Source organism: Pinus tabuliformis, chromosome 6 (genome assembly GCF_031772625.1).
Source record: "Pinus tabuliformis cultivar Carrire ecotype Pingquan chromosome 6, CPIR1, whole genome shotgun sequence".
Classification (NCBI taxonomy): Eukaryota; Viridiplantae; Streptophyta; class Pinopsida; order Pinales; family Pinaceae; genus Pinus; species Pinus tabuliformis.
In genome coordinates this window covers 1,517,038,619-1,517,048,537 of record NC_142292.1, presented here as the reverse complement: position 1 = coordinate 1,517,048,537, position 9,919 = coordinate 1,517,038,619, and the positions used below count along the sequence as shown (strand labels likewise).

The following is a 9,919-nucleotide window of genomic DNA, read 5'->3' as shown; positions in this document are numbered from 1 at the left end:
TAAATGTTAATGGGAATTTTTCCAGCAGTGTAAATTCTCATATGGAGACACAGTGAATGTTTTTTTTGTTTTAATGAATAGAAATATTTTATGGTGAAATCCTCTGTTCCTCAGTGAAATTTTTTTTAAGTCTTCTGTGCACAAAAGATCCTGGAGCAAAAGAAACAGAGCATTGCCTCTGTGTGTTTGAATATTTGGTTTTTGGTATTTTCCCCATCAAAAATATCCAACAAATTGCTCAAAAGGGATAAACTGCACAGACAGAATTAAACATTGGAAGATAAACAATTGTCAATCTGATGCTGATAAGAAATTTTTTACCTGATTAATTAGCAAGTAAATTCTATCAATTAATCAAACATCCAGTAAGTAGGAACAATAAGATTATAGGGTTTTATATATTTAAAGACGATTATTCTAACAAGAGTCTTACAAATTAGTAATGGCATTTCTGTCAAATACTTTAAATTTGAATTTTTAATACACAGTAGCTTTAGACAATCCACCATTACTACAAACCGAGATTAGATGTCTCACTGATAAAACTCGATGATGGAAGGCGTAGCTGCTGAATAATTGGTCTTAGTTTGAATATTAGTTCATGGTAATTCTAGGCAATCCTCACAAATTCGTAATGTTATTTATGTCTGCTGCCTTAAATTTGCTATATATATAGCTGTCATTGGAGTTAAATTCATTAAATTTAAAATTAAATTGAGTTATAAATTTTAAAACTTTGTCACTACCTAAAAAACGAATATTCAGATTTTGAGGTTTAAAATAAATTTTAACAATGTGTCACTACCCAGAAAAATAATATTCGTTGGAGATTAATCTCGACCATTTTTTAATAAAAATAAAATTATGAAACCCATTCCAAACTAAGACTCTATCAGCGAATACTATAACATAAGTAACCATCATGGATGCATTATTTGGATATACAAACTCCCAACAAAACTCATTTTCTCTCTCTATTTCCATCTGATTGTGCACAGACTCGATTATAGGTGCCTGGATCGAGTGATCATTCACAAAATTGACGACAACACATGAGAATATTACATCAAATTCTGATCCTAAGTCTAATGTTAACAATGTCCCTTCTTTTCTCATGCCTACCATTCATACTATAAGAAGGATCATAAAACTAGCCATTGCTCCAAAACGTGCAAAGTGACTAGGGTTAAAGTGTAAAAGTTATACTTAGGTTTTTAATCGGGGACTAGCAAAGAAGAGACAATAACAAAACATGACACACTTGGGCAATATCTTTCAACAATTTATACTCATGCATAACATGTTAATAGTGCTTATGCATAAGATAAGAAAAAATAACCTTCTCCAGAAAAAGGAAAATGAACAAAACTCCAATCATCAACCAAATCAACATTTGCAATTGAAAACAATTTTTTTTAAAATTATATATATATATAGTTTTGTTTCTTTACAAGAAACAAGATATAGATACTATAAGAAGATGTTTGGTTTCACTCAAATAAGTTATTTATATAGAGAATAAGGGTAAACATGTATGTATAACCAGATAGAAGTATTTTCTTTTAATTTACATAAAGAGTTATTATATTCATATGTATAGTGTGTAAAATATATATATATATATATATATATATATATATATATATATATATATATATATGTAGTTTTTGTATTTTGTTTTTTTTAAGTGTTTTCTAGACACGAGAGATATGTGATTGCTACATCCACGGAATATTTGATCACTTTTTACATGCTTAACCATCAACCCTGACCTAAAAGTGTTAGAGAGAATTGAACACATAACCTCTTACTAAGAAAGATGCTTTAAACCAATTGAAATTAAAATTAAAAATTATTATATTTACAATTAAATATTTAATTTTTTTTTTTTTTTATATTATGTTTCACTTAATTTTACTCTATAATTTTTTTATTGTAACTAAATAAAATATATATATATATATATATATATAATTTATATTTTAATTAAATTAAAAAGATTACTCCAATTACTTTAGTCTATTTAATTAAAACTATATGAAAATGATTTAAGGCCTTATACGTGCACAACTACTTTAGCTTCAATAATTATACAACCAAACTTAACTTGGAAATCAACTTAATCTTGGACCCAAACTGCTCCTCCCTTAGCCTTTGGGTCATCTACTGAATTTCTTTTCGAAAGTTCACAATGGGATATGTTGTTCTTGCATTGCTACTATAAACTCTTCCCTTGCTGTGCTTCTTTGCTCTTCGATCCTTACATTTAATGTGATGCTTTAAGCATCTTCGATAAAAACTCTGTAAATGAAATCATAAGATGCTTTAATATGTTCCTTTCAAAGAGTATCAAATCTCATTCCTCTTTGTTGGTGAAATTTATCTATTCTATCATGCTGAAACATCCTCATAAAATCTAAGGTTTATGTGCGGCTTGGTGAAAATAAATTTCTAACTTATGTTATGTTTGAAATTAAATGGGGGATTTTACCACCAAATATTAAGGCATGGAATATGTAATGTAGACAGGATAAATTTCAACTTAGGATATATGATAAATTTCAAATTAGTTAGGGCATTTGAGATGCAACTCAAATAAATTTAAACTTAATTAGGGTATCCGATATGCAACTAAGATAAATTTCTAACTTATTCATGGTACCGAATTGCGATCAAGATAAATTTCTACTTTAATTTGTGAAACTCTAAGCATACTTGATGAGAAGTTTTAAAAAAAATTCTCTGTCTCAAAATGGTCATACAACTAGTAGGATAATGTTTGGTTTGGGCATGGCCCTATCAATCTTAGGCATCCACAGTAAGTTCCACATCCCTATCATCAGATATGTCCCATTTTTAAGTGCATCCATATAAGGGTTTTTGTATAAGTGAAATGAGTTTGTGGAGTTAAAATAATAGTCGGTGATTGACAGTTTTAGGTTGGCAATGACTAGGCATATCAAATCACACGGATGCATGCATAGACAAATTTCATGTGTGGGCCTTCCATGTATTTCTATTCGTCACTTTGCTATTGAAGATTGGTGAAAAGTAGAGAAGGTGTGTTTTTTTCTTAGTCATAGTTATAAGTAATGACATTCAAAACATGGGAATGTCACTATTAACTCCAAAAGGGGTAAAATTCAGTTCATGGTAGAGCAAATGAAAGTCGGAAATATGGACGAATATAAATGAATTATGGTTTGGAGAACCACAATTAAACTTATAGTATATACTATCGTAAGCCATCGAAATGTAAAGATAAAAGATAAAAATGGATTGAAATTAAGAAAACAATCCTCCTCAGGAAAGGGGCAATTTGTTTGTTTTCACTTGTCCCTTATCTTTTGTGATGCAAAATTGCACTGCACTTTTTCAACTAGCATGTTTTTACTATATTACTAATTGTAGTTAACTAAACTATTAAAGACACTTCATTATATGGATGGGGTTGCAATCAAATCTACTTAAGTGGATATTGTAAGATTATGCCATATGGATGGGGTTTCAATCAAATCTACTTAAGTTAATATTGTAAGATTATGCCATATCCTCTTTTTTTCGTTGGAACGAAATTGATAATGTTTATTCTTATTCTTAAGTGGTTTTTTCTTGGCCTTGTTCATGCATAAGGTGGGGAATTTTCTACTTGTAAGGATATTGTTTTTTAGTGATTAGTTGTCTAATGTAAATGAATTAATATTTTCTAATGTGCATGGATTAATCCCTTCTTTTCCATGTATCAAACAGGGAACTATGTACAACTATTTATTAGTGTCAGTTCAAAAGGTAACTCCACAAACTGAATTGTGATTTTTCATTAAGGTTGATCATATTGGATCTACATGTGTGGTTGAGTTCACTTCATAGTATATATCTATCTATCTATCTATCTATATATATATATATATATATATATATATATATATATATATATATATATATCTAGCAAAAGATACACCGAAATTATGAGATTTAAAATCTCTCGAAATTGCAAAGTTATTGGCATATTTGTGTTGCAAGGATTTTTATTGTTTTATTATTTTGACTCCGACTTTAATGTAAATCTAGTTGTTGCATTTTCAACTATTCCATTCAAATGTATCATTTTCAATTTACTGAAATTTGTGACTGATTTTGATATAATTTCAGTTGTTATGATTTTAATTTGGATGTATTTTTATTTTAACTATTTAATTTAAAATTTTGTTGTAATTAAAAATGGAATAAAATTAATCAAAATTGTGAGTTATTGATATTTTATTTTAATTTTAATTGTTTTATTATTTTTTTAACAATTTTTTAATAACTATTATTTTTATTGCCATTTTTATTGTGAACCTTAAAAAAAATACAGTTTCATTCACTGTAAAGATAGAATTAGTTTTAAAATTGGCAGTTAGTCTTGGGAAAAAAATAAAGGACAACCTCTTTGATTACAAGGACTAAAGTGGTTCCTAACGCTCAATGATCAGAATGTTTATTTTTTTTCAACTTTCTTTCCACATTCCCCTACTCCTATATGCTTTCCTTTGCACCTCTTGGTGCAATTTCTAGTTAGATTGTTGTGTGAGTCATGCTACATGGGTGTGAAATGGAGCTAACTCCATTGAGTTATCTTTACCAAGTTAAAAATAGGGGCTGCATGACTTTAGATTTTACAAATATTACCACATTATGTGTCGAGCATTTTTTTAAAATCAATTCCTATATATAAAATTTCATACCATAACTCTCACATAATTAAGGATGCTAACTCAATCAAAGAGCATATGCTTTCTAAGCAAGAGGTTGGTGGTTCGATTCCATTGTGTCGTAATATGAATTAATCAATGATATTGTAGTTTATTTTTAATTAAATACTTTCAATATTGGTTTATTTCAATGATGAGATATTTTTCTAGATTCATTATTTTATATTGTCTCTAAAGAGACAAAAGTGATGTTGAATTATCTTTGAATGTAATTTTTCATTGTCTCCATAGAGACAATAGTTAGGATCAAACACATTGTCTTTTTAAAGACAATATGTCTTTTATCTAAACTATTGTCTCTAGAGAGACAAAAAAAAAAATTTGTCTCTAGAAAGACAAAAATGAAATTGCCTTTGGAGAGAAAAAAATGCTTGTGTTATATATTGTCTTTATAGAGAATATTTTAGGAGAATTTAATTTGAGACACCCGGTTTAAGAAAATATTTAAGAAAATACACAAGTTTTCTTTTGTCTCAATTTAAGACAATTTACACAAAAATTGTCTTAAATATTGTCTGAAAACCCCCCTTTGTGTTGTAGTGTCAAGAATCTGAGTTTCGATAAAGTTGGGAAAAGAGGATTGTTGTAACCCTGTCTTCATAATTGACCTTGGAGATTGGGTTAATTTTAAATAACACCTTTGATAGCCCAATAATAACCCAAGCAGGTGGGAAGGATCGTTACATTATATTTACTTTGTGAATTTGAAGTTGTATGCATGCTTGCTTGAGTTTCTTTATCGAATATTATGTTCTACTTTGTTGGGGATTATAACCCTAGTCCTAGGTAGGTTTCATGAAAACAAATGCCATCAAATATTTTTTAGATTTGAGACAAAATTAGACAAAAAAATACTTTAAAAAGGGTAATCCTCACATCAGTGAGATATGGGTAATTGTCACAAAAGTGAGGTGCACCTATTGAGATAAACATTATTTTGAATGTAGGAATGAATCTATTTTAACCTATCTCTTTAGCCTTGTAGTGGAATAGTTACGACCTCTGACTCTGCTGACAACCACCATCCTCTCTGTGTTTGTTACCTCAGCCATGGTTATGCCTTCGCCAAATACCAGCAGTCGTCCATGCTCCCTTACCTTGGTACACTTAGGTTTTTCTCCTCCCTATCTCTGGGGGTGATTTTCTGGAGTATGCTCTAGCTCCTCTAACTAGGTATCATCTGAGTCTGATACCCTATTTTCTTCTTGGGAAATAATTTATTGGGAAATTCCCTCGAAACGGTCAGGCATTCTAACTGTGTGTTGTGGGTGAGAAACCCTTGGGTCAATTAATGGTTCGCATGGTATCTTAGGCCCTAGGTTCCCAAAACCAAATATAACTATTTTGGGTCTAGATAAACCCCCTACCACCACAAATTATTCTCCTAGTCTAGATATCTGATTCTCAATCTGTTCAAGTTCCCAATATTGTAACTTAGAAGGAGACGGTATTGTAAGTACCAACTGAGGTTGGTAGTCATGTAGGTTTAAATCAAAATCTGTAGCTGTAGAAGTGGTCGGTTATGAAAACCCTAGTTTGTTGAGGGAGGACACATCATCCTCCATTTCAGTTATATATGTCCCAACCTAGTCATCGAGTTCACGGGGGTTCACCGGTGAATTCTTGGCTGGACACTAAGGTGGATCATCTTTCCATATCTCTGTTGAATCCATCGAATCTATGAAGTAGTCAAAGAGATCTTCCTGCATGATAACGACGTTGAGAAATGGTTGCTACAGTGTTCCGATGTGGGTGCTTAGAAACAATTGCTACCTCCTACCGACAATGTCCTTGCCAAGAGGATATCTGCGTCTTCCCTTTTTGACCGGTCAGTATCCCACTCATCGTGTGCTTCCCACCGTTCCAAGAAAGATCATCCCAACCAAAGGTAGTTGGAAGCCCTAAAATCATTGGCCTGTTTTAGTTCCATTGCCATGGTCGCCTGCTCGCCTCTATGGCTAGCATCTCATGTTATATGGTGAGTTGAGAAAGTTTTATTTTTCATTTTTCAAGTATAATTTTGTTGCATGAATAAACATAGTTGTCTAATTAAAATCATCCAAAATTTGTTAATAATTCATGGCTTGTTTGACTATTCACAAACTTATCCCTAGCCTTTTACTTTGAGAGTGAGTAGTGTCAAATCACTAGCCTTTGTTACAGAACTTCCCTTCATTACTCAATGACCTATCTTAGCTTGATATTTAAGGGTTCCCCCCTAGACAAGGATATATTTATTGTAGTTTAAAGAGTGAGAAGGAAACCAAGGTGACATTGGGTGGCTTTCTTGAGAGTTTCCTTTTAGGCATTCTGGGTGGGGTCAAGACTTTTTTTTTGTATGAGAGTTTTTCAGTGGAGACACAATTTAGAGAACTCTTACAAGAACATTAGTTTCCCTTATTTCCATCACCTAAACTACTTCCAGTAAAATCATGTTCTTTTAATAACATCTAATTTTCATAAATAATTAATTTAATAAAATTAAAAAAATAAGATTATTATTGTTATTGTTATTGTTATGGGATAGATTCTATCCACTACCACAATCACCTCCAAGTGCACCCACATTTCCTCACATGTGGCACACTGAGCTAATCAAAGTTTAAACCAGTAACATCATAAGGAATGGCTTAACAACCCATTCTATCATCAACTGATCTACACCACAGGGAAAATAAAAACTAACTTTTAATATTAAAAAATATAGCCATTTTATTTTATATGAAAATAAATTTTAATTTCTAATTTTAAGAAACAAACTTCGTAAAATAAATTTTAATGTGAAAAATGTTAAGCAAAATAAAGTAGTGTGTGAAATGTTATGAGAATCATTTATTAGAATCCACCACCCTAACAATAACAATGGTAAACTATTTAGGCTTAGGATGCGTGGAAGTTGGCTCAATTAAAACTTGTTTGCAAGTGAGAGGAGTATAAATAAATATTTCACTAAATTGTCATAACAGATTGGATGCTATGGGTAAAAATCAACATTTCGAAAGAAATGAATAGGGGCTCATATGAAACAAACGAAGGCTTTAGGTTGGCTTGATTGCAACACATGCATGTGAGATCGATAAGCATTTCCCATTTACATAATTCTATTGGCCATCCTTTGGCCCTCTTCCCACGCCTGCCCGAATCCTTTGTATCTGCAATTAAAATTGTTTTGATTCTAAAGTGTTTTTCACTCACCTTGTTTTTCTCTTCTTTGTAATTAATTTTATTGCTTTATTTTTGAGGTATTCCTATACTTTTATTTTCTCATCAAAATTTCAGCTCTCATTGAGAAGGTTTTGTGTTCATGGTATAATTGTGTGGACTAGAATTGGATTGATCACAAGAGGAAAAATGATTAAACTATAGAGGCCAAAAATTTGGGGTTTTGGGTGCTTTGCTGGTAAACCCTAGGGGTTGTAGATCATATATGCTTGATAATTGGCATTGTTTTACAAATTGTCAATTTTCTGCAATGGTAACATCGATCGAGATGTATTTGGTGGTGCTAGATTTTTGGTAGATCTGAGATCATCAACTATAATGGCTCCCTACATCCTGAGATCGTCAACTACAATGTAAATGTTGCTAGTGATCATGGTTTTGGTTTTGTGGGGGATGATCTATGTGGTGGGGCTGGATTTTTGGTAGATTTGGTATTATCAACCACAATATCTCCCTACATCTTGAGATCGTCAACTACAATGTCAATGTTATTGTTGATCATGGTTTTGCTTATGTGGGAAACGGTTGAAAGCAGCAAAGTGAATAGAGGGAATTTATACCATGACTTTGACATAACTTGGGCTCCTAATCATGCTACATTTATCAATGGAGGCCAACAGATGCAACTCCTACTTGACTGAGCCTCAAGTGAGAAGTGTATTGTATTGTACTCCACTAATTTATACTCTCCTAGTATTCTAAATGCATTTATTTGTATGGTTTATTAATTTAAATGTTGATTTTTTTATGACTACTTACAAAAGATTATGATATATTACATATATGTAGGATCAAGCATCGCGTCCAAGAAGAATTTTTTGTTTGGCAACATTGGAATGTAAATAAAGTTCGTGCTTGGAGACATAGCTAGAACTGTCACTTCTTACTATGTAAGTAATATCCTATAATGTATGATACTGATACTAATAGTGGATGATTAATGTTGATTGAAATTGAATATGGAATACCTATATATTGCATCTTTCTTAAAATGCAGGGGCAAACCATGGTAAAGTGGATTCTGAGTTTCTGGGGAATGTGTTTGGGGAGCCTTACATTGTCCAGACAAACATATATCCTCATGGAATTGGGAAGAAGGAACAACAGATTTATTTGTGTTCAACCCCACAACAGACTTCCACACATATTCCATTGAGTGGAACCCGTACCACATCAAATTTTTTGTGGACGACACTCCCATCAGAGTGTATAAAACAAGGAAGAAATGGGGGTGTTGTACCTAAACGGGAAAACCATAGAAGTCTTCTCCAGCTTGTGGAATGAAGATGATTGCGAAACTCATGGAGGGAAAGTGAAGATCAATTGGAGAAACGCTCTGTTTTATGCTTCTTATACAAACTTTCGTGTCGATGGAGTGTGCTACATGAATACTAGTTCACTACATGAAAGGGAGAGGGCTCACTCTAAGCACTGGGGGTCATTAGATCGGTGGAGAAAAAAGAGATATTGATGAGGCTCAATTAGGTACACAAAAATTATATCATCTATGACTACTACACAGGAAAAACCAGATATCTCTTTCCTCCACCAAAATGTTGCAGTTTAGTTCTTTAAAGTAGTAGATTAATTTTGTCAAAATTTGAAGAGTGTATAGTACCTGTGGGTTTATATTTCCTAGTATTCCTTGAATAACAATGAGAATTGACTAGTTTTTGTAGAATTTGCAATCATCGAATGACAATTTCAAAGGTTGGTACCCCTAAATCCCAACATCTCAACTACCCGAGTTATTTCAACCACTTGATTTATTTCAGATTCTATTTTTGCTTATAATGGCAATTGAACTAGCAACAACTAGTTGGGAACTACCAATTCCATATCTTCCATATCCATTATAGTGTGGAATTTCACCACAGTACTAGTGTAGGCAACCTTTGGTGATGGATTTCTTGGACAGTTTGAAGTTGCATTGTGTTGTCCAT

At 32.1% G+C, this 9,919-nt stretch overlaps 1 pseudogene; it reads left to right on the top strand.

The window, feature by feature from the left end:
- The first annotated feature begins 6,539 nt into the window (after window positions 1-6,539).
- On the top strand, window positions 6,540-9,551 carry LOC149264450 (xyloglucan endotransglucosylase protein 1-like; annotated as a pseudogene).
- Window positions 9,552-9,919: the final 368 nt, after the last annotated feature.